This window comes from Oncorhynchus masou, chromosome 15 (assembly GCF_036934945.1).
Source record: "Oncorhynchus masou masou isolate Uvic2021 chromosome 15, UVic_Omas_1.1, whole genome shotgun sequence".
NCBI classification, from domain to species: Eukaryota; Metazoa; Chordata; class Actinopteri; order Salmoniformes; family Salmonidae; genus Oncorhynchus; species Oncorhynchus masou.
Window position 1 is genome coordinate 10189321 of NC_088226.1, and position 27054 is coordinate 10216374.

Sequence of the window (27054 nt, forward strand, 5' to 3'; positions counted from 1 at the left end):
TCATTGCTTGAGGGCCTGAGTTACAGGCAGTTAGATTTAGGTTTCTCATTTTAGATGGAAATTAAAACATCTATATTTTTAAAGTGGCAGATCCTTATCTTTTGGTAGTTAAAATAGTAAGCGAGCGCTGCGCCTTTCTCTTTTCAATGAGAAAAATGTTTTGGTTGCACCTCAACTTACGTCGTCGGTTGAGTGCCCTCCACTTCTTCCAATTTCTTTTTTGCAACATTTAAATTTTAAGAAAAGTGCTTTATTGTTGTGCGCGCATTGCTTTTTTCCCCTCTTGTAATACAGTTCTTCCGAAGAATAGTCGCATGTGGAAAATGTCTGGCCTGCCTGCAATTCACTTTTATTTTATTTTGTTACACATCTGGCCCTCATGCGAATATAGTTGAATAGCCCTGGGCTAGACCGTATCAACAACTCCTCAACAGTGCGAAAGACAAAATGGTCATGTTCTGGAGCTTATTCAACCTGAATCTGGGAAGGTTCTAGAGAATGCTCAAGACTGAAGGACAACTTCTGGTCTTGAATTCACAGATCTCTATATGAGAGCGAGATCTCTATCACACACACACACGGAATCCCAAAGCTAAAGACCAGTGGAAACCTCCTGCATGTCAATATCAAAATTAAAGCGAAGCAGCAGAGAGACACTGAAATATAGTCATGCAAGCCGTAACAAAAAACACAAAGAGAGGACAACCTAAATAAAAATCATTTTACAACACGCGAGACGACCGACTGCGAGCAATTGCAGGAAAGGCCTCCAATGAGTCCGTTCCATGAAAATCCTTTACGAGACGTTCCCATTCACACTTCCTCAGTGGGTGAGTTTACTGTGAGAGGTGTGCATCATAACTGCCCCGCTGAGGACCGGGCCCTGACCCAACACAGACGTCAGCTCTGCATTTGCGCACCCCGACACCACCAGTGTCAGAGAACTGAGGTGAACGTCAAATGTGCTCTATGGCTGAGCGGCACTCCCCTGAATATAAATGGTAGTTTTTAATAAACGGTTACATAGTATTATATTTTACTAACAGATAACTGCAAGAAACAGAGGATGAATTTGTCATTTCCCAATTTGGTCAAAAATAATTCTTTGCCCACATAACCAATAGGGTTGGGAAATTGTCAGGGACCTTTCGATAAGACATTATCACGATACTTAATGCCAATATATGTATGGCAATTTGATGTTCAAAACACATTGCTCACTATGTCTGCTGCAGAGAGTATGAGAAAACGAGTTTTGATCAGTCAGGGAAATAAAATGTGCTGAAAACATATTGGTTCACTATTTATCAATAAACTTGAGAACAAGAAATAGGATACAAATACAGGAGTTAAGACACAGGAACAGAGGACTAGCGCTAGCTAACACTACCTACAGCAGAAAAAAAAATAATACTTGAGTCAATGTCGTCCAAAATTAATATTGTGATTTGTAACTATTGATTTGTCCCAGATTACACACGACATAAGCTGCTGCTATTCACTGGACCCCTACCTACAGTTGACATTGGAAGTTCACATACACCTTAGCCAAATACATTTAAAGTCAATTTCTCAATTCCTGGTATTTAATCCTAGTAAATATTCAATTTTAGGTTAGTTAGGATCACCACTTTATTTTAAGAATGTGAAATGTCAATAGCAGCAGAGCATGATTTCAGCTTTTGTTTCTTTCATCACATTCCCAGTAGGTCAGAAGTTTACATACTAATTGGGTGTATTTGCTAGCATTAAAATTGTTTAACTTGGGCCAAACATTTCAGGTAGCCTTCCGCAAGTGAATTTTGTCCCATTCCTCCTGACAGAGCTGGTGTAACCGAGTCAGGTTTGTAGGCCTCCTTGCTCGCACAAGCTTTTTCAGTTCTGCCCACCAATTTTCATTGGGATTGAGGTCATGGCTTTGTTATGGCCACTGCAATACCTTGACTTTGTTGTCCTTAAGCCATTTTGCCACAACTTTGGAAGTATGCTTGGGGTCATTGTCCATTTGGAAGACCCATTTGCGACCAAGCTTTAACTTCCTGACTGATGTCTTGAGATGTTGCTTCATTATATCCAAATAATTCTCCTCCCTCGTGATGCCATCCATTTTGTGAAGTGCACCAGTCTCCCCTGCAGCAAAGCACCCCCACAACATAATGCTGCCACCCCCCATGCTTCACGGTTAGGATGTTGTTCTTTGGATTGCAAACATACACCTTTTTCCTCCAAACATAACGATGGTCATTATGGCCAAACAGTCCCATTTTTGTTTCATCAGAACAGAGGACATTTCTCTAAAAAGTACAATCTTTGTCCCCATATGTACAGTTGTAAACCATAATCTGGCTTTTTAACGGCGGTTTTGGAGCAGGTTGAGCCTTTCAGGTTGTGTCGATATAGGACTCGTTTTACTGTGGCTATAGATACTTTGTACCGGTTTTCTCCAGGATCTTCACAAGGTCCTTTGCTGTTGTTCTGGGATTGATTTGCACTTTTGGCACCAAAGGACATTAATCTCTAGTAGACAGAACGCATCTCCTTCCTGAGCGGTATGATGGCTGCGTGGTCCCAGTGTGTTCATACTTGCGTACTATTGTTTGTATAGATGAACGTGGTACCTTCAGGCGTTTGGAAATTGCTCCCAATGATGACCCAGACAATTTTTTATCTGGGGTCTTGGCTGATTTTGATTTTCCATAGGATGTCAAGCAAAGAGCCACCGGGTTTGAAGGTAGGCCTTGAAATACATCCACAGGTACACCTCCAATGATGTCAATTAGAAGCTTCTAAAGCCATAACATTTTCTGGAATTTTCCAAGCCGTTTAAAAAAGGCACAGTCAACCTAATGTATGTAAACTTCTGACCCACTGGAATTGTGACAGTGAATTATAAATGAAATGTCTGTAAACAATTGTTGGAAAAATTACTTGTCTCGTGCACAAAGTAGATGTCCTAACCGACTTGCCAAAACCATAAGAAATTTGTGGAGTTGTTGAAAAATGAGTTAAAAATGACTGCAACCTAAGTGTATGTAAACGTCTGACTTCAACTGTACATGTACAGTACATAGCTACCTCAATTACCTCATACCCCTGAATATCAACTCGGTTCTGTTACTCCCTGTATATAGCCATGTTATTCTCTACTCATATATATAGCCATGTTATTTGTACTTGTTATTTTTATTCACATCACCATTTCCATTTTATACACATTTTTCTTTAGCTCTGCATTATTGGAAAAGGACCTGGGTAAGTAAGCAGTTCACTGTTAGTCTACACCTACTGTCTACAAAGCATGTGACCAATTAGATTGTATTTTATAACCAACTAATAAAAAATACATATCAATGTAATGGCTTTGTTATAATTAGGAAATGGAATAGGAGGGACCATTAAATTATAACGTTTAGGGTTTTTAAGGCATGTTATTATGCAAAATGTGAATTTCTGCAGAATTGGAATATGCAGCGTTTAAGTGATGCACCCGCACACATACAGTGCAGTTGGAAAGTATTCAGATCCCTTGACTCTTTCCACATTTTGTTCCTTTAAAAATTGAGCAGAAAAAGAAAAAAAATGCACTGCTCATAAAAAATAAAGGGAACACTTAAACACCACAATGCAACTCCAAGTCAATCACACTTCTGTGAAATCAAACTGTCCACTTAGGAAGCAACACTGATTGACAATACATTTCACATGCTGTTGTGCAAATGGAATAGACAACAGGTGGAAATTATAGGCAATTAGCAAGATACCCCCAATAAAGGAGTGGTTCTGCAGGTGGGGACCACAGACCACTTCAGTTCCTATGCTTCCTGGCTGATGTTTTGGTCACTTTTGAATACTGGCGGTGCTTTCACTCGTGGTAGCATGAGACGGAGTCCACAACCCACACAAGTGGCTCAGGTAGTGCAGTTCATCCAGGATGGCACATCAATGCGAGCTGTGGCAAGAAGGTTTGCTGTGTCTGTCAGCGTAGTGTCCAGAGCATGGAGGTGCTACCAGGAGACAGGCCAGTACATCAGGAGACGTGGAGGAGGCCGTAGGTGATCAAGAACCCGATGGTTACTTTGACAGAGCTACAGAGTTCGTCAGTGGCGATGGGAGAACCTTCCAGAAGGACAATCATCTCTGCAGCACTCCACCAATCAGGCCTTTATGGTAAAGTGGCCAAACAGAAGCCACTCCTCAGTAAAAGGCACATGACAGCCCGTTTGGAGTTTGACAAAAAGGCACCTAAAGGACTCTGACCATGAGAAACAAGATTCTCTGGGTCTGATGAAACAAAGATTGAACTCTTTGGCCTGAATGTCAAGCGTCACGTCTGGAGGAAACCTGGCGCAATCCTTATGGTGAAGCATGGTGGCAGCATCATGCTGTGGGGATGTTTTTCAGCGGCAGGGACTGGAAGAATAGTCAGGATCAAGGGAAAGAAACCAAGCAAAGTACAGAGAGATCCTTGATTAAAACCTGCAGACCACTCAGGACCTCAGACTGGGGCGAAGGATCACCTTCCAAAAGGACAACGACCCTAAACACACAGCCAAGACAACGCAGGAGTGGCTTCGGGACAAGTCTCAATGTCTGAGTAGCCCAGCCAGAGCCCGGACTTGATCATCCCTGGAGAAACCTGAAAATAGATGTGCAGCAACGCTCCCCATCCAACCTGAGAGCTTGAGAGGATATGCAGAAAAAATGAGAAACTCCCCAAATACAGGTGTGCCAAGCTTGTAGCGTCATACCCAAGAAGACGAGGCTGTATACACTGCTAAAGGTGCTTCAACAAAGTACTGAGTAAAAGGGTCTGAATACTTATGAAATGTGATTAATGCAATACATTTTTTATAGATTTACAAACATTTCTAAACCTTTATTTGCTTTGTCATTATGGAGGTATTGTGTGTAGATTGATTGAGGGGGGAAAAAAACATTTTAGAATAAGGCTGTAACGTAACAAAATGTGGAAAAAGTCAAGGAGTCTGAATAATTTCTGAATGTTCTATAGATAATAAATTAAATCTAAAATTAGTTTGACTCACATCATAAAAGCAGAAAGAGGTTCATTTTTACTACAATTGTGCAAATTTGCTCACATAGAAGCTACACACACACACACGAGGATTCACAGAGATTCAATTTCCTCAAATAGAACGCAGTGATGACTCATTCTCTGCTCAGCACCAACTGCAATGTTCTGCTGTAGCAGATAACACCTTTATTTATTAAAATAAATGTTCAGATAACTTTATTCTAAAAAACTTTTGTTATTTACCGCACTTGGAGTTCTAAGAGGCTGAACTGTCAATATTTCACACTGCATTGACATCCCTATTTACTTCCTTGAATGAGATTCCAATTAAGATGGGAGTCATATTGTAAACACTGTACGCTAAATATAGCCATAGAAATGTGGAGGAGTTACAAATAAGAAATGATTTGGAATATTAATTGATAGAAGTAAATTAGAATAAAATCAGGTCATTGAAAAATAAAACATTGTTAAGTTCAATTTATTTGGGGGAATATACAACTGTTCACCCCTTAAACTTGTGGGATTAGGCCTATATGGATAGGGACAAATTGACATTGTTCTAACAGAAGAAATATTTTTTAAAGCATAAGCATGGTAGAAAATGGAAAGAGCACTTTAAAAATGGGAAACAGTTCACCTGGTACAGGTCTGAATCCAAACATTACACTGTTGATTTTATGTACATTTACTGCCCTTTTCACAGCATTTGTCAATAACGAAATCTGAAAATTGTTACATAAGAATATTAATTGCAGTAGGTGCAAGAAGGGTTTGAGAGAGAGGTCCAACTAGTGTCCACACCTCTCCAAATGCACTTTTATAACAAGGAAAGACCCTTCAACTATAGAGGTGCTTTTTTTTTTTTTTTTTTACTCTCCTAGCTTTACCATTGAGGAACTGAGGCACACTGCCCTGCGTCCCCACCTTCACACAATTCCAGTTGTTGTTTAGGAAATCCCAAAACGTTTAAATATAAATCCCTATCTGGGTCAGGGGGGAATCATTTGAAAGCTTAATATATTGCCAACATAATATACAATCTTAGTGTTAGGCTTTCAAAAGGCACTTCAGACAAACAGATTGCAATTTTGCAGGTGAACAAACAATATTACATTTGGGGAAAACAGACATGAAACACACATAAACACTGGGTTGTTATTTTACCAGAAATGCATATGGTCTTTTTGCTGGATATCTTTGTATAATTTTGACCCATTTTGAACACACAAAAATCGTGTGTTCTCTACTCAATTTATTCAGCATGCAACACGTCATCCTTGTAACTTTGGATCAAACATAGCGATCATAAACGTTAACTGTAAATGACATGTTTTCAAATATGGAAATGTGAAGTGCACATTTGGACTCACAGGTGTTTGGTTTGCTTGTATGACATCAAAGCCATATTATAACACTCAATGTCTCATCTTTCAGAACACATCAACTCCTCTCATTTACAGCGTTCCCCTCACCAAGACAATTTCAAATGTCGCCCAATTATAGGCGGGGCGGGATAAGGGAAACCTGTCACGCACAGTGATCAAGTTTATAATAGCTGTCAGTCAAAACCGATACAGTGCTGTGAAGCGTAGAATCTGAGCTCTGACGTCATGTATAGCATGTTACTCTACAGCCACTGCGTTCCAATCCGCTGATCAATGACAAAAACTGCCATGTTCAACCCGTATGTATACAGGATGACCGGGACTGTGCAAGTGGAAAGGTCTTACTGATAATAAACGGTAAAGTAAGAATGCCTTGATAGGCAAGCCTATAAAAATTGGGGGAAAACAGATTGTGAGAAAGAAGGACAACGAATGAAAGAAAAGAGTGTAAGCGGCTGGTTTAGCTTGTGTTGATTGGTGCAAATCAATACGTTCCTGCAGTCAAGATAGGAACTTGCCACTCATATTGGAACGGAGTCAAAACCTTCCTGGAAAGAAGCATGTTCAAAAAGGAACAGAGACCCTTAGTTTTAACTCATTATACAGAGAAACTGAACGTAAATATGGCTGTGATTGGGTCTTTGCCCATCTATTGGAGAGCGGTTGGTCATATAATACGTACAAAGCACTACAGCTGGGCGATATGGACAAATCCTTATTGCAATAAACTACCTGAATAATGATAAATAGAACAAAGTTCAGCTAATGTTGTGTATCCTTTAAAACTACTACAACTTGTTTGATGGTTGCAGCCATCAATTGTCCCATTAACAAATCTCACATACAGTACCTTCAGGGAATACTCATTAACATCCCTTGACTTTCTCCACTTTGCTGTTTTAGACACAATTAAAAAATATTAAATTGAGATTAATGGCCTATACACACACACACACACACACACACCCCCCATAATGTCAGTGGAGGTATGTTTTTCTAATTAAAAAAAACAAAATGTCTTCAGTCAATAAGTATTCAACCCCTTTGTTATGGAAAGCCTAAGTTCAGGAGTAAAAATGTGCTGAACAAGTCATAAGTTGCATGGACCCACTGTGCGCAATAAGTGTTAAAAAGCTGCAATATGTAACTTTTTGGGAGACCCGACCAAATTCAAGCTATTTCTATGCTTCCTGTTTTTAAGTTTTGTTTTTGCACATTATCTTCAAACAGCAGAAAATACAATACTGTTATGGAAAATATATTTCACAGTGATTTAAAAATGGTACAATGATTTTCTATACGACTTGTTTTGTCAAACAGAAATTATGCAAACTATTTAAATTTTAACAACCAGGAAAAGGTGGAGCGATTTCTGCATAGTGCATCTTTAACGTATACCTCATCTCTGTATCCCACACATACAGATAATCGTAAAGGTCCCTCAGTTGAGCAGTGAATTTAAAACAGATTCAACCAGAGGTTTTCCAATGCCTCGCAAAGGGCACATTAGTAGATGTGTAAAAAAGGAGACTATTGAATATCCCTTTGAGCATGGTGAAGTTATTAAATACACTTTGGATAGTGTGTCAATACACCCAGTCACTACAAAGATACAGGCGTCCTTCCTAACTCAGTTGCCGGAGAGGAAGGAAACGGCTCAGGGATTTCACCATGGAGGTCAATGGTGACTTTAAAACAGTTACATAGTTTAACGGCTGTAATAGGAGCAAATGGATCAACAACATTGTAGTTACTAACCTAATTGACAGAATGAAGAGAAGGCTGTACAGATTTTTTTGTTAATCTCATAACATGCATCCTGTTTGCAAAAAGGCACTAAAGTAATAATGCAAAAAATGTGGCAGTGTTATGTTGTTGGGGTCAAATCCAAAATATTAAATAAACCAAACTGTCACATGCACCAAATACAATTAACCCTTTCTTGAACTGCATTCTTGGTTAAGAAAATATTTACCAAATAAACTAAAAATAAAAGTAACACAATAACAAGGCTATATACAGAATACCAATCTCCATATTTTCAAGCATAGTGGCGGCTGCATCATGTTATGGGTATGCTTGTAATCGTTAAGGACTGGGGAGTTTCAGGACAAAAAAAATAAAAGGAATGGAGCTAAGTACAGACAAAAATCTTAGAGGAAAACCTTGCTTAGTCTGCTTTCCACCAGACACTGGGAGATGAATTCACCTTTCAGCAGGACAATAACCTAAAAACACAAGTCCAAAGCTATACTGGTGTTGCTTACCAAGAACACAGTGAATGTTCAGGTGCTGAGTTAGATTTTCAAGTAGATTTAAGTCAAAACTATGGGAAGACCTGAAAATGGTTGTCTAGCAATGATCAACAACCAATTTGACAGAGCTTGAAGAATTTTGAAAAAAGCATGAATGGTAGGCAAATATTGCACAATCCAGGTGTTATAAAGTTCTTAGAGATTTACCCAGAAAGCCAAAGCTGGAATCGCTGCCAAAAGTTCTTGCAAAGTATTGACTTGGGGTGTGAATACTTATGTAAATGTGATATTTCTGCATTTCCTTTTCAATAAAAATGGTCAAAAATGCCAAAACACATTTTGGCATTGAGGCCGTGGTCACCAACCTAAGTAAAGATAATTTTCGCATTTTTAAAAAAGCATGCCGAGATCTACCACTTGTATTTTTTTAACATTACCCTAATAAAAACTTCTGTAGGAATCAGGTTTGTGCAGTAGGCAGGCCTATAATACATTATCACAGCATATTGGCTATATGCCTGGCCTGCCGATATTGTTAATCTCAGACCACATGATATTTTAAACCCCGAGCTTTGATGATAAAAATAGATAATCAGTTGGTGTAGCACTTGCTAGCCACAGTAGACTATAAATTGAAATAATTTGAATATTTATTTTACTGGACAGATGTTAAGCTACCAGCATCTGATGGTGATTAAAACCTCTTGATACTCCCCATCCCGGATCCGGGATCATGAATAAAGCCTCAGGCTCATTAGCATAACGCAACGTTAACGATTTCTGAAAAATCGCAAATAAAATTAAAATAATGCGCCTGCTCTCAAGCTTAGCCTTTTCTTAACAACACTGTCATCTCAGATTTTCAAAATATGCTTTTGAACCATAGCAAATCACTAATTTGTGTAAGAGTATGCTAAGCTAGCTTAGCATTTTGAGTAGCATTTAGCACGCAACATTTTCACAAAAACCAGATAACCAAATAAATAAAATCATTTACCTTTGAAGAGCTTCGGATGTTTTCAATGAGGAGACTCTGTTACATAGCAAATGTTCAGTTTTCCTGAAAGAATCTTTGTGTAGGAGAAATCGCTCCGTTTTGTACATCACATTTGGCTACCGAAACGAACCGAAAATTCAGTCACCAAAACGTCAAACTTTTTTCGAATTAACTCCATAATATCGACCGAAACATGGCAAACGTTGTTTAGAATCAATCCTCAAGGTGTTTAACATATCTCTTCATTGATATGCAGTTCGTGGAAGCCTGCTTTCCCCTCAGAATCGCATGGAAAAATACCAGCAGCTGAAAAAGACGCACCAATTTCGACGGAGGACACCGGGCGGACACCTGGAAAATGTAGTCTCTTATGGTCAATCTTCCAATGATATGCCTACAAATACGTCACAATGCTGCAGACACCTTGGGGAAACGACAGAAAGGGCAGGCTCATTTCTCTCGCATTCACAGCCATATAAGGAGACAATGGAAAACGGAGCCTCAAAAATCCTGCTGGTTTCCTGGTTGCCGTTTCATCTTGGTTTTGCCTGTAGCTCCCGTTCTAGGGCACCCACAGACAATATCTTTGCAGTTCTGGAAAATTCAGAGTGTTTTCTTTCCAAAGCTATCAATTATATGCATAGTCGAGCATCTTTTTGTGACAAAATATCTTGTTTAAAACGGGAACGTTTTTCATCCAAAAATGAAATTGCGCCCCTAGAGTTTCAAGAGGTTAAGACAACTGAAATGAAGAAAAGAGGGGGGAAAAGTAAAAATCACAACATCAGTGATGTTCAGGTCGGAAAGTCAGGGCTCTAAAAAGATGCCCGAGTTTCCGCCTTGGAATTCCAAGTTAGATAACCGTTTTTTTTTTTTTTTTTTTTTTTTTCACAATATTTTTCCCAGTCAGATCTCGTTTTATTACGAGTTCCCAGTTGGCTTGAGCGCATTGTAGATGCCCGAGTTCCTAGTTGTTTTGAACACTGCATTAGACTCAGCGGAGGGAGGGAAAGAGCAGCAGAGGGTCAAGCCTCTGGCGGTTCCTGCTCTCTCCTTCCTTTCTCTGGTCAGTATCATCAGAGGAGAGGGGACACAGTCTTCAACCTGATGGTGAAACGAGTCGCACCACATCTGCCTCAAGCACAAATTATGACCAGAGAAAGTGAAATATTCCAAGTGAAATATTCAAATAGACAAGCTGCTAATAATAATAATAATAATAATAATAAAAACCCAAGGCTGTCTATACACTCGGCTACTCATTCATTGCAGTGCAAGTAGGAGTTTTATGTTTTGTAATAGCTTGGAATAAAAATGTGACAGTGCTGAATAAATTTTAAATTCAACGCACTTATAAAAACAGCACCTCTTTGCTGTATTATTTGAGGCTCTCTGGTCATGTTTAAAAGCTAGGAAATCCCAGGTAGGCTCGTATCAAACTTGAAGGCACTGAGTTGCGCTATCCACCGGGTAGCCCGACAAATGAAATAGCTAAAAATGCAAACACTTGTGTGTAGATGGGTTTCAAAAATAGATTAAATATATATTTTGAATTCAGTCTCACAATAAAATGTGGAATAAGTCAAGGGGTATGAATACTTTGAAGGCACTGTATTAGAAAAACGTGTGTTATTTCAAACTTCATATTTCTCTACTATAGGCTACTTATTGTAATGAACCATCAACAACATTCATGCGATAAGTGATCGGTATGGTCGGTGTCAATTTACCGTGCCAGCTCCACAATGCACTTAAAAATGGGTCACCAATTACCTTCATGCAGGCCACTTACGGGTGCTTTTCTACAGCCATCATGACTTCTTTGGCCTCTTGGAACAGCACCAAACAGAACGTTACCTGGCTAACAAAGGCCCTTACGCTATACAAATCCCTCAGTCCGGTACTTCCGGACAATTTAACACATTTTTGCCTTAGCAGGATTCGAGCTCTTGGAGGAGCTCTCCGTGTTCCTGGCTGATCGAACAGGTGGGTGACGCAATACAGAGAACAGAGTAAATTCTCTGCTGTGCTCCTCGTCTCAAGTAGCCTAATCACCTGTGCAGGGCCAGTCACACAAAAGGAAAAGTTGCCATCCTGACCATAAGGCCCTTTTGGGTGTTCCAAGAGCTCGAATAATAAACAAGGGCACTGCGTTCATCCACCTCTGGCCTGCTCGCCTCCCTACCACTGAGGAAGTACAGTTCCCGCTCAGCCCAGTCAAAACTGTTCGCTGCTCTGGCCCCCCAATGGTGGAACAAACTCCCTCACGACGCCAGGACAGCGGAGTCAATCACCACCTTCCGGAGACACCTGAAACCCCACCTCTTCAAGGAATACCTAGGATAGGATAAAGTAATCCTTCTTACCCCCCCCCCTTAAATGATTTAGATGCACTATTGTAAAGTGGCTGTTCCACTGGATGTCATAAGGTGAATTCACCAATTTGTAAGTCGCTCTGGATAAGAGCGTCTGCTAAATGACTTAAATGTAAATGTAATGTAAATGTGTTCGGGATTATTCAGGTATTGTTCTCATGTGGCGGTGTAGAAATGTAGCAGTGGACATCACAGTTCGACACCTGTTCAGTTGGAGTTAGTAACTTCAAACAGTGTTTTGAATGTCAATGCACTTCTATCTGCAGATAAAATAAGTCCAGTCATTGTACTGCATGTCCAACTCTCATAAAAAAAGCTGACACTGAGGATGGTTAGAATTTTTGCAGAAAGTCTACAACGTGTCTGCATTGTTGTTGCTGTGGTCACAGTCTAAGACCCGTCTGAGCTCATCTTCATGACCAGTTAGCTTTGCAGTTTTGCTGCATCTACCGATCGGAAGGCCTTCCTGCCTCAAATGCTATTAACATAAAGACAACACGAACACTATATATATCACCAAAGATACTAGCTACACACAAGCTACTTACACGACTCGTACTCATTGCACAAAAAAAAAGCAGTCATGTTTGCTCTAGTGTACTGTCCAATGAGCAGACAACCCTCCAGGCCTTTCACAGAGCAGTCAGGGTTGCCACGGCACCCAGTGACATTCAAAGACGTCATTAGGGGGATGGGAGGTTAATAAAGGTCTGGTCAGTCGTCAGCGGTTCTAAATATAAACAGAAAGAGATTGGAGAAGAGAGCAGCCAGTAAGAGAATCCACAGGTTGTTGTTAGGATTTGTTCTGATATAGGATAGCCCATGTGTAGAGGAACTTCAACCAACTGGAATTATGAGAGCAAGTCTAAAAAACATATTTTACCAAATTTGTTTAAGAGACCCATGAACACATCCTGCTACTGGATATAATTCTGAATAATCACTCCAGTTTGCCGACTTCTTTAAGATAAAAGTAATGATGGGTGTACAAGTTCAATGGTGAACCATACAGCCACCATAAAGCACCGGACTTCGAGATGCTGGTTTCCTGTCAAACAAACAAACAAACTTGTAAATTACATCACGAGTAATGCCCTGAGGGGAGTTCATAGAGAGGATCAGAGGTTTAAGAGGTCACGGGGGCGGGGAGCTTTCTTTGCATTTCATGAAGAAAAAAAAAGCTGGAGGAAAGAAAACCAGACTTACCTGTGGTGTTGGCAGAAGTGATGAACGGAGAAGCCAGAGATGATTGCGTTAGTGGTCTTTGTTGTTCCAAAACTCAGTCAAGTTGAAGGTAATAAGAATTAGGATGATAAAGCTTTAGGCAAGTGTGTATTTGCTTGTGTTTGGGAATGGACTGAAGGTTCTAAAGTGGGTCTTCGGCGTCGGCCATGACTTGTCCACAGAGGTATGGTGGATCAGTAGGCTCCTCCCCTTCTGAGTCAATCCCACTGCAATAGTCACAAATGAACAGGAGTTAGCCAGCTGCAATTCAAGGATCCTGGTATCCGTAACTCCTCACACGCCTGGCCACTGCAGATAGCATGGCCAGCATTCATTCAGTCACAAGTAATTCAGTAATGTTAGTTTGACTCCCATTTTGCTTAGTCAGGCAATGACAGAGTAGGTCAGTCAAGATTAGTTGTTACACACAGGCCAAATAAGCAGTTGGGCTACCTCCATTTGCAACTCTCCCTCCCCGACTTCCACCATGATAAACAGATGACCAATGATTTTACATTATTCCACTCCAGACTAGCATTAAAACACATTTAACTAATAAATAAAACATCTAGTTGCTAAAGACTGTCTGAAATGTGGAAAATTGTTTTGCTTTGAGGGAAGGTGGGGGGGGTGGTGTTAGTTTGCCTCCGCCGAAAAGCACTCGCCGAGCTGTTAATGGGATGAGTCATGCAGCCTTGGGTCTGCAGAGACAGCAACACTACGATACCCACACTCCCCCTGGGGATGGAGGAGAGGCATAGCGCTGCAATACCCATACTGGCCCCCAGTCGCACCATGCTTCTCAATGACCCCAAGTGAGTGGACAAATGGACAGTATCAATATGTGCAGTCTTTAAGCTGGGCCTCCGTTCTAAATCTATAGGCTACTTCGTCATTTGTGTGAATACACATTCTAAATTACTTAATTGTGTAAATATCTCCCTGCTCTATAACGTTTCACTTATGTATGATTGTCTATTTCATAGGTTGAAAAATAAATAAAACCTTAGTTGTTGCTTCCTAGATTAACTATTAAAGCCATGTCACACATTTTTACAAGGGGATTTCACCATGGGAGGTCTGATTCCATCCAAGGGTTCTGCCCAACATAAATGCAAATCTATATTCTCTTCCAATTAGCCTTTAAAATCTGGAATCCGTACTTAATGAATATGCCACGCCCGTTTGCGATGTTACAACAGAAGTTACTTCAAACAACTGACAGTTAATTTCCCTCAGACATCATTGCATGCACGATACAAGAGCAGAGGTACTGCACATTTCTTTTGTTGCCATGTTAGATGCTCCACTCCTCAGTTTCATCAACAAATCAAAAACAATTAATGCGCTGGGGCGAGCAGTGGCACCATTTCACCTTAAGCGGATGAACAAAAAGCAGCAAATATTCTAAATAAATATTCAATAAACTCCTGTCAAGGTAGCCTAATCACATGCAATAAAATGGATGCAAATTGCTACATGCATTATGTTAAAATTGTTTTTACAAAAGAGGTTATTCACACACTTTACCCAGAGCAAATTACATCATACAAATGTACATATTTTGTATTCACACAGCTGGATGAACACTGGCGCAGCGCCAATTGTCTCTCTCATTAATATACAGCAATGACCTTTGATGATTTGAACATAACGTCCTGGTTAAATCCTTAACGTACGATGTTGGCCCCATTACATCACACAGTAATAGACATAACAAAGTGCCTGCTTTATGCTTAATCCCCATTCATCCCAGTTTGCTCTGCATCCTACAGGAGTCCTGGCAGTTCCACAGCCCACTGGAGCACCCTGCGTTTTGGGCAGTGTCCCTCCCTGGACCTGCGGCCTCACCTACTGGGCAGAAGGACCAACTGCAGGGGCAGGACGTCACCAGACAGGAGACATTGTTTTCAGCACTTACAGTACCAGTCAAAAGTTGACACACCTACTCATTGAAGGGTTCCTTTATTTTTACTATTTTCTACAATGTAGAATAGTGATGACATCAAACTATGAAATAACACATATGGAATCATGTATTAAGAAAACGTGTTCAACAAATCTAAATGTGTGATATATATATATATATATATGAGATTCTTCAAAGTAGCCACCCTTTGCCTTGATGACAGCTTTGCACACTCTTGGCATTCTCTCATTTCAGATGAGGTAATCATCTGGAATGCATTTAAATTAACAGGTGTGCCTTGTTAAAATTTCTTCCCTTCTTAATGCTTTTGAGCCAATCAGTTGTGTTGTGACAAGGTGGGGGTGGTATACAGAAGATAAACCCTATTTGCTATAAGACCAAGTCCAGATTATGGCAAGAACAGCTCAAATAGGCAAAGAGAAATGACAGTTCATCAATACATTAAGACATGAAGGTCGGTCAGTCAAAGTGGAAAATTTCAAGAACTTTGAACGTTTCTTCAAGTGTAGGTGCAAAAACCATCAAGCGCTATGATGAAACTGGCTCTCATGAAGACCGCCACAGGAAAGGAAGACCCAGAGTTCAAAGCAAACTATTTGTCACATGCACCAAATACAACAGGTGTAGACCTCAGTGAAATGCTTACTTACAAGCCCTTAACCAACACTAAAGTGTTAAGAAATTAATTACTAAAATAAACTGAAGTTAAATAAAATAAAATGTATAAAAAGAAACATAATTAAAGGGCAACAATAAAATAACAGTAGCAAGGCTATATACAGGGGGTACTGCTACAAAGTCAATGTGCTTGGCACCAGGTTAGTCGAGGTAATGGGGAGGTGAGGAACAGTCTATGACTTGGGTGGCTGGATTCTTTAGCATTTTTTGGGGCTTTCCTCTGACACCGCCTGGTATAGAGGTCCCGGATGACAGGAAGCTTGGCCCCAGTGAGGTACTGGGCCATATGCACTACCCTCTAGTGCCTTGCAGTCGGAGGTCGAGCAGTTGCCATACCAGGCGGTGATGCAACCAGTCAGGAGGCTCTCAATGGTGTAGCTGTAGAACGTTGAGGATCTGGGGACCCATGCCAAATCTTTTCAGTCGGCTGAGGGGGAAATAGGCGTCGTCGTGCCCTCTTCACGACTGTCTTGGTGTGTTTGGACCATGATAGTTTGTTGGTGATGGAGACCAAGGAAGTTGAAGCTCTCAACCTGCTCCACTATTGCCCCGTAGTGGAGCTGTAGTGTACGACCATCGCCTTTGTTTTACGTCTGCTGCAGAGGATAAGTACATTATGGTTAACTGCACCTCAGATTGTAGCATTTATTTTGGCTGCAGAGTTCAAGTAACAGACATCAACATCAACTGTTCAGAGGAGACTGCGTGAAATCAGGCCTTCATGGTCAAATTGCTGCAAAGACTACTAAAAGGACAGCAATAAGAAGACTTGCTTGGGCCAAGAAACACAAACAGAAGGACATTGGTGCTAATCTATCCTTTGGCCTAATGAGTCCAAATTTGAGATTGTTGGTTCTAACAGCCGTGTCTGTGTGAGACATAGGGTAGGTGAACGGATGAGCTCCACATGTGTAGTACCCACCGTGAAGCAGGGAGGTGGGAATGGTGCTTTGCTGGTGACACTGTCTGATTCATTTAGAATTCAAGGCACACTTAACCAGCATGTCTACCACAGCATTACGCCATCCCGTCTGGTTTGAGCTTATAATTTGTTTTTCCAACGGGGCAATTATCCAACACACCTCCAGGCTGTGTAAGGGCTATTTGACCAGGAAGGAGAGTGATTGAGGGCTGCATCAGATGACCTGGCCTCCACAATCCCCCGACCTCAACCAAATTGAGATGGTTTGGGATGAGTTGGACCGCAGAGTAAAGGAAAAGCAGCCAACAAGTGCTCAGCATGTGTGGGAACTCATTCAAGACTTTTGGAAAAGCATTCCAGGTGAAGCTGGTTGAGAGTATGCCAAGAGTGTGCAAAGCTTTCGTCGAGGCAAAGGGTGGCAACTTTGAAGAATCTCAAATATATTTTGATTTGTTTAACACTTTTTGGTTGCTACATAATTCCATGTGTTATTTCATAGTTTTCACTATTACTCTACAGTGTAGAAATTTGAAAAAAATTAAGAAAAACCATTGAATGAGTAAGTGTCCAAACTTTTGACTGGTACATAAAGTGAATTGGCCATAAAAGTGAACAAATGTAGATGATTTTTAGGCCATATCGCCCAGCCCTTATTACCACTGCAGTGTAATTCCTGGAAAGCGGATCTAAGTCCCACTCAGTCGCGGAAGTCTCGCCTCTAAGCCATATGATTTAATGGAGTGGAGTTAGCGCTGAAAGCCCATGCAGTACCGCCGTCCCTGTGCCTTCCGCACTGAAGCAAGGCTCTCAGGCGTCGCTGATCATTTAATGCTCTTGAAACTACTCTCCTCAGATGTCCCCTCCAGTTTAACACATTGACTAAATATATTCATCTTTCTCTAGGGTTTTGTTTGGTTTTGCAAGGTTATCTGGGAACAGTCATGAGGATTAGACTAACGACAGGAACATGTAATTTAGTCAGTCACTCACTAACCCATTTAGATACCAAACTCACCAAGACCAATTTGTGACAGGAAGGCATTGTTGCACCAATTGCAAGAAACAGCTCAAATTGAATTTATACTTTTGAAATTGTTAATTTTATGCAGCCTTTCTAACATCTGGGACTAAGTGCCATTAACCTATGCCTTTCTCCTGTGCACCCACAGAGGATGACATTTCCTGTAATTGCATACAATATGTCAGCTAAATCTGAAAACATGTCTTGGGTGTGGTATGGGGCTAAGCAAATGGCTCTGTGTGATATTCCAGAAATTGGTAAGCAACTCTCCCCCTGCAGGATCCCAAGGCACTCGGTCAGATGACATGCTCCGGCAGGGCCTGGCTTAATCACGGCATTCACCGGAAGCTTGGTTATAGAAACCGTGTCACAGAGATAATGGGATGCCTTGTCGCAGGGTATTTAGAAAATTTAACCACTTTCACTGGCTGCATTAGCCTAATGACGTACCATTGGGGATAAAAATATCAGCTCAACATTGTTTTTTACTCTTTGCAGTACCACTGCGTGATGGTGCAAGAAGACTCATCCAGCGAATAGCATAAGTGGGGGTCTCCACCTCCTCACATTATCACTGAAAATACCGGTCCCTCCAACAGCCAGGAAGTGCTGCTAAGTGACATGCTCTGGCCTCAGATCTTAGCATCAGCCTTTGCTTGAAGCCATGACTTAAAATGGTTCAACATATGAAGCACAGAAATTTTACACCAAGAAATTCTTAGAATTGCAGGGAGAGCTTTAAGCAGGAGGAAATCATTTTGCAACAATCAAATGTGCTTCATGTTGAAATTGGCTGCTGTCAAACTTTATTGCATAGCATTTATGAATGCAATGGCCTTCGGGCAATGCAACAGAAAGGCCTGTGGCACAGAGTCAGGTCTGGTCCAAAATCAGAACCACATAAGGAGGATCCTTTGTGCTCTTATAAACAAAACCAAAAGATGGCGTCTGACACTCACTAACCCAGTAAAAATGTGTGCTGCTGCTGCACATCCCCCTCAGCCAGCCCTCAAAGTCAAGGCGAGAGAGCGACCAGCAGATTCTCAAGGAGAAAGGAGGGACACTGCACTCAGCAGAGCCTTTCCCACCAGCAGTGACGAAATGGCCCCATCTCCCCTTGATGCCACACCTTACATAAAATACAGAGAACATGCAGGCTCTCAATGGCAGTGCGGCACCTTTAATTTACCTTGAAGCTAAATTGTTTACTTAAATAGCAGAGAGAGATATGCCTAGTTAATTTGACTACATTTTGAATCAACTAAGTATGTCTAGGCCATGGCCTTATAACTGGTCCAAGGATGTTTCATTAGGATCCAGACACCAAATTACTAACTTCAGTCAAATTATTTTTCCCCAACACTGAAGTGCCTCACAGAAATGATACAATCAAAACAATTTTGGGTCAGCACATTGCTCTAGGGTAGGAGGCTGGCACCTATTCCTTCTGGAATTTGAACCAGTCACATGCCCATTTCTCCAAGAATAGGCTTTTCTGGGGGCTAGGATTGTAAACGTGCATGGAATATTGGGGTGGAGGCTGTCAACTGTGGGTTTTATCCGATCAAAACACTGGTAACTAGGTTTCCAGGGTAAAAAAAATATATATTTTAGATTTCAGCACAGAAAGCATGTTTCAATCATTAACATACAGTGGGCAAAAAAAGTATTTAGTCAGACACCAATTGTGCAAGTTCTCCCACTTAAAAAGATGAGGCCTGTAATTTTCATCATTGGTACACTTCAACTATGACAGACAAAATGAGAGAAAAAAAAATCCAGAAAATCACATTGTAGGATTGTTAATGAATTTATTTGCAAATTATGGTGGAAAAGTATTTGGTCATCTACAAACAAGCAAGATTTCTGGCTCTCACAGACCTGTAACTTCTTCTTTAAGAGGCTCCTTTGTTCTCCACTCGTTACCTGTATTAATGGCACCTGTTTGAACTTGTTATCAGTATAAAAGACACCTGTCCACAACCTCAAACAAACAGTCACACTCCAAACTCCACTATGGCCAAGACCAAAGAGCTGTCAAAGGACACCAGAAACAAAATAGTAGACCTGCACCAGGCTGGAAAGACTGAATCTGCAATAGGTAAGCAGCTTGGTTTGAAGAAATCAACTGTGGGAGCAATTATTAGGAAATGGAAGACATACAAGACCACTGATAATCTCCCTCGATCTGGGGCTGCACGCAAGATCTCACCCCGTGGGGTCAAAATGATCACAAGAACAGTGAGCAACAATCCCAGAACCACACAGGGGGACCTAGTGAATGACCTGCAGAGAGCTGGGACCAAAGTAACAAACTCCTACCATCAGTAACACACTATGCCAATACATGTCCAGGCCCGTCTGAAATTTGCTAGAGAGCATTTGGATGATCCAGAAGATGATTGGGAGAATGTCATATGGTCAGATGAAACCAAAATAGAACTTTTAGGTAAAAAAAAGTCAACTCGTTGTGTTTGGAGGACAAAGAATGCTGAGTTGCATCCAAAGAACACCATACCTACTGTGAAGCATGGGGGTGGAAACATCATGCTTTGGGGCTGTTTTTTTGCAAAGGGACCAGGACGACTGATCCGTGTAAAGGAAAGAATGGGGCCATGTATCATGAGATTGAGTGAAAACCTCCTTCCATCAGCAAGGGCATTGAAGATGAAATGTGGCTGGGGCTTTCAGCATGACAATGATCCCAAACACACCGCCCGGGCAACGAAGGAGTGGCTTCGTAAGAAGCATTTCAAGGTCCTGGAGTGGCCTAGCCAGTCTCCAGATCTCAACCCCATAGAAAATCTTTGGAGGGAGTTGAAAGTCCGTGTTGCTCAGCAACAGCCCCAAAACCTCACTCCTCTAGAGGAGATCTGCATGGAGGAATGGGCCAAAATACCAGCAACAGTGTGTGAAAACCTTGTGAAGACTTACAGAAAACGTTTGACCCCTGTCATTGCCAACAAAGGGTATATAACAAAGTATTGAGAAACATGTTATTGACCATAATTTGCAAATTAATTAAAAATCCTACAATGTGATTTTCTGGATTTCTCTCATTTTGTCTGTCATAGTTGAAGTGTACCTATGATGAAAATTACAGGCCTCATCTTTAAGTGGGAGAACTTGCACAATTGGTGACTGACTAAATACTTTTTTGCCCCACTGTACAACTGAGGTTATTTGTGCTTCACACTGTAGCCTAACCACTTTTCTACAGTGTATGAATCCAAGTTTCCATGCATTTTTGCATTGCAAACAGAATAGGCAAACATAAGGCCCTGTATCTTCAGGGCAGCACATGGGCAGGGCTGTTCAATAGCCTTTTCAACACCTTGTGTGATTCATCAGGACAAGTGACTCTGCGTCACGTCATTGATGAACTGTCTTAAAAAAATAAAAAGGAGTTGCCATCTTACATACTGAACCCATTTCATGAAGGAGTAGGCCTAATCTCTCGTGGACAGGTGTACGTAACATAAAAATGGTAGTAGCGTCTGTCGACAGCCTGTGGGATGGCAAATAGACTAGCCCAAAACTGGCTGAGAGTTTCTGTTTAGAGGGATGAAGACTTTGCTAGTCTCGTTAGTACATTTACGCAATATTTTATTTATGTGTGTGCGAGATCAGAGAAGCAAAGTTCGACCCATCAAGTTTAATTCAGGCAATCAATATAAAAGATACACATTTTAAAAATAGACAGTGACCCGCAGAGAGAAAGCACATTCAAATGTATACTGTTCAGTGGCCATGGTCTGAAGCAAATGTTATTTATATCCTCCCTCATAAGGAAGAGGTCCCCTATGGAACATGGGGTCTCAATGTGTGACCCTTTAAGGTCTTGACATCTGTCACCATGTAATTCAACTGGGCACATCCAGATGTTTGCAGATAGCCAAGAGGGCAGAAATCAGGAGTGTGTGACAAAGCAACCTTTGAGCAAAAAAGCTGATGCTAGAGATGAAGAAATGCTAGCGAAACCATTTACTTGGAGTGACTGTTAAATGAGGGCAATTCCACAGCAACGCTGATATTTCTCATTGGCATACGTTTTAAACAAAATCCAATGATTAAAGTTAAACAAACCGTACAACTCCATGCACAAGGACTTAACCATTATCAATTAAAAAAAAAAAAAACTTGCAAGGCCACTCGAGGACTGTGAGAGGCATCCACACACACGAGAGAAGCAGCATCTGTCAATCAACTGATCTCTAGCAAATCTTTGACACTTAATCAAAGACAGGCATTTGTCATTAATTTCATTTTAGGAGGAAATCCTTCACCATGACCTCTGGCTCCATCCAACTTGCGAGCCAAAACCACAAGCCACATCTTTTCATAGGGCTTAGGGTGGCCTGCAGGTACAATGTTAACGTGTATAAAAACACAGAACAAGTCACAAATCAAAACCCTACTTTGGAATCCACTGTAGAATATACACTGAGTGTACAACACATTAGGAAAACCTGCTCTTTCCATGACAAACTGACCAGGTGAAAGTTATGATCCATTATTGAGGTCACCTGTTAAATCCACTTCAATCAGTGTAGATGAAGGGGAGGAGACAGGTTCAAGACGAATTTAAGCCTTGAGACATGGAATGTGGCATTCAGAGGGTAAATGGGCAAGGTAACATATTTAAGTGCCTTTGAACAGGTTATTGTAGTAGGTGCGAGGGGGACTGGTTTGATGGTGTCAACTGCTGTACTTTTCACACTCAACAGTTTCCTGTTGGTATCGAGTATGGTCCACCACCCAAGGGACATGCAGCCAACTTGACAACTGTGGGAAGCCTTGGAGTCAACATGGGCCAGCATCCCTGTGGAACACTTGACACCATGTAGGCCATTCCCCAACAAACAGAGGGCAAAAGGGGAGTGCAACACAATATTAGGAAGGTGTTATAATGTTTTGTACACAGAGTATCTTGGCCTACCTTTAATAAATGCCATGTTCCTTTCATAAGTTATGCGTATCATGAAAGTAACTGCAAAAACAACTTTGTCAGCAGACAATCCATTGTGATAACCGATACGGACCATAAATGAAGAAACTATTCAGACATTTCTACATAAGGAGCAAACCTATCCATCTGTACTTCACCATCTAGGTACAAAAGGTGCTTCCAGTAATGCAAATTAGTATTTTGGGGGGCAAGGGAGGCACTGAGAGTTAATTGGCCTAAGCTATTATACTTTCATCCACATTTTATTTTACACAGTGAAACTAGTTGCATTAAATGTCATTTAACTAGGCAAGACCGTGAAGAACAAATTCTTATTTACAATGACAGCCTACCAAAAAGCCTCCTGCGGGGACAGGGGCTGGGATGAAAAATATAATATAGGACAAATACACATCACGACATAAAGAGAGACAGACCCAAGACAACATAGCAGGGCAGCATCACATGACTACACAGCATGGTAGCAGCACAAAACAGGGTACAAACATTATTGGGCACAGACAACAGCACAAAGGGCAAGAAGGTAGAGACGACAATACATCACACAAAGCAGCCACAACTGTCAGTAAGAGTGTCCATGATTGCGTTTTTGAATGACGAGATTGGACAGTTCTCAGTTTGAGTGTTTGTTGCAGCTCATGTTAATTAGCATAACGTTATATTGAATATGCAAAAACACAGGCTACTGACTGTGTGGGATCCTCTCACACACGGCATAGGAACTGTATACACCTATAGAAACAACTATCAGGGAGTGGGACCCCAACTCAAGTGGCACCATTACCTTTAAAAAAAAATGAGGCGTCGCAAACGACTGCAATGGGGGTAACCAGAAGTGGAGATTGCAGAAGTGGCAAACTAGTCATTTAAACTCGAACAAAAACACAGTTTGCTAAACATGGAGGACACAAATTGCCATGGAGAGGGCACCGACGGCTGCGGTACTGCTTTTAGCAACCACCCTAAATAAAAACGTTTTAAAATTGTGATAGCTAAATTAGCTAACGTTACTAGCTATCTGGAAGTAGGCTGCAGATAAGCTAACGTTAGCTAGCAAGCTAACTAGACGTCTGGGATCATTACAACCTGTCTAACTGACGCTTTAAAGCAGATGCCAATACTATGTGTCAATTTGTTAACTTAACATTTTCCAAATCAGAACAATCCATTCGTGCACATTTACATTAGCTAAAACAACTTCGCTTGCTAGCTAACGTTAACTAGCTATCAAAACTTCATAGCGTTCGCTCAGCTTGTTAGCTAGCCAGGAGTAACCAAACACATCAGATGAAAATATCGCGGTATAAAAACATTTCTTACCAGCAGTAGACGAAAGATACATTATCTCCCAGCAAACATAACGTACCTGATTGTCGTTATCCTTTTCGCTGCTCGGGGATTGCCTCTTCGACCGTTACACTTCTTGATCGGTTTAATAATATTTTGGGGGGTTGAAATGTCTAATGTTCACTGTCACAACTCTCTTTCCTCCATACTTTCAGCTCCTCCACCAACAACATTAATGACGTTTGTCCCCTGTCACGTGACCCCATCTGTTGGCGCTAAAAATAGATTATACGCCCAATGAGTAACTCAGTACAGCAGGACAGATACCCAACACAGTCACAATGGTAGCCACTACTACCACGGCCCGAGTAGGAAAGGATTGCAAGTTTCCTACCAAAATCTTGGTTGCGCAGAATGTGTAGCGCATCTTTTCGGGAAGACTGTCAATGTGAATCTTGGGCGCCACTGTTAGATATACGGTAACTCAGAACAGCAAGTTACAGAGTATGCTAGAACTAGAGCATGGGAAACATGTTTACATTGCCAAAGCATGTGGAATAGATCATAAAAGTGAAATAAACAGAAACGAACAGTAAAAGAATAGAGCCATTTCTATTACTGGCTACATACAATGTTGTAGCAATGTGCAAATAGTAGAAGTAAGAAAGGGAAAATAAATAGGATGTGGATTCTATTTGGAAATGTTGGTAGCACAGGTGAGGATGTTTTTCTCTTTAGACATCATTTCCTTAATTATTGTTGCTAACCAGATGTAAAATTATGTTTTGATAAATTTATTGATGGAGTGGGTTAGGTCTGCTTTATACAAAATGAGTCTCTACCCTGTTTCACACCCGGTACTTTGGTGGACTACCAGCTCTGTCTCTCTCTCTCTCTCTCTCTCTCTCTCACAGACTTAATTTCACTTGCACAAGTGTGGTAGACCTTGCATTTGCACAGTGATGTCCCCTTATACATTCAAACTCTTGTTCTCACACTATCTATTCTGGCCACATAGTGCACTGTCTTACTGCACAAGGAGAGAGATTGCCCTACACTCTCACTTTTACTGTTTGGTTTCCTGTGTGTTCATGTGTAGTTAGTTGCCATGGATGCACCTGACTGCACAGCTCCACACCTTACCCCACCGGTTTACCAGACACCCTCTCTCTTTCCCTCATCCTTCTCATCTTGCTCTCCCCCTTGCTTCTTTCATTTTAAGAGGGGTCTCGTCAGTCTGTCTGTCACAAACCAATATTGACAGTACTGTGAACCCTCCTGCAGAGGTGGGAAAGGACGTCATGCCTCCCAGGGAGCCAGCAATTGCTGCCTCTCTTACGTCAGAAAAGGCCATTTGTGTGAACATGGTGAGGTGGGATCGATGGATTCACGTTGAAAGATAAGATAGCAGCTAAAAATAACACAGGCAGTGCTGCAAAACAGGCTAAAAGCGGACAAAAGCAACCCTGTTTGTTCCACTGGTCTGACAGCAAAAGAGAGCGAAGGGAGTGGAGGAGAGAAGAAAGTTGAAAATAGAGGAAATGGGTATATTCTGATAGGGATTTTTACTCATGTTGGCCTGACCCACAGGTGTCTTGGATTTTATGGTGTGTTTGCCTGCTTTTGATTTGTCAGGTCACATAAAGTAGTTGGAGAGATTCAAGGCTGCATTTTCAGTGGAAAATAGCCAACTAATTCTACCTATGAAGGACAATAAGGATGAGATTGACATGTGCTTCGAGAGAGAAAGAGTGAGAGAAATATAGAAAAATATATGAAGACAGCAGCAGGGACTCATCATTACCTCATTATGATTGCACAGAGAGAGAGAGATATGGGTAGATGCATTGTCTTACATCAGATAGCATGTCCATTCCGTAGGACTTGGGGGTACAATGGGGTAGGGATAGGATTATCATTATCATATACAGATGATGCCCTATATATCAACATTATAATCCATGCCAATGTCATGGGTTATAAATATGCTACAAATGTTGATCATTAAATCTAAACATGAACTTTAGTTATCTTACATTTCCACATTACAAGCATAGAACCTGTAGAGATTCCCTACAGTCAAGTTATCATCCCAATATACAGCAGGTGACCTTACCAGAAGAAAGGATAAGGGGATCTGGAATCAAAACTCAATGTCATGCAGAACGAGTCATGCACATTGTGTACTCTGACCTCCTAAAGAATGAAGAGAATGAGACAATGCTAAAACATAGAAATATATGCCTCAATGTCATTCGCATTTCTAAGTACAACAGCTGCAAGGAAATGGTTAGATGGATGTTGTGATTGTACAAGCTTCAGTCAAGATTCAGGCATTCATGATTAGGGTTAAGTGACTCTTGATATGAAAAGTTTATTTCCAAAATGCTATATCCATTTTCAGAAATGTTGGTAAATTAGCTTTTGTTGTTTAAAAGACGTTTTGTGTTTTTTTCACTATCTAATCATGGCATGGGGTTGTTCAATGACAGACATGTATTTATTGGAAATGTATCACTTGATGGTTTCATTTCAGAGAGAAAAATAACCAGTTTTTTTTGCAAAACGCTATACATTTTCCTCACTCTCCGAACAATAAGTAGTACTGCTAGGTTTTACACATTCAAATGTAACAAATAACAAAATATTTCATAAAGAACTTTCTTTACAAATAATACATTTGTGACATCAATATAATTTTGTTTAAATGAATCAATATAGTATTATGAGATCTGTATGTAAACATGTACATTTGACATTTTAGTCATTTAGCAGATGTTGCTATCCAAAGTGACTTACAGTTAGTGCAGTCATCTTAGCCCTCAAACTACTGACTGGAGTCATTTTGACCCCAGAGGCATATTTTTTATGATAGCTCAAATGTGGTTTATTAAATTCTTCCACATTTTCAGGACTTTCTCAATCAACTTGTTCTTAATCAATCTAAATCATTAACCAAATTCAAGTCCTTGA

At 40.8% G+C, this 27054-nt stretch overlaps 1 protein-coding gene across 4 annotated transcripts in view; it reads right to left on the bottom strand.

Moving 5' to 3' along the window:
* Positions 1 to 24300, bottom strand: part of LOC135555573 (histone deacetylase 5-like) — an 85696-nt gene extending 61396 nt beyond the window's left edge. For all 4 annotated transcript variants that reach the window (XM_064988124.1, XM_064988122.1, XM_064988123.1 and 1 more), the window contains exons 1-2: positions 24161 to 24300; positions 13257 to 13501 (exon numbers count right to left, since the gene is read on the bottom strand). The gene's annotated coding sequence lies outside the window, so the exon portion shown is untranslated. The remainder of the gene's footprint in view (positions 1 to 13256; positions 13502 to 24160) is intronic.
* Positions 24301 to 27054: the final 2754 nt, after the last annotated feature.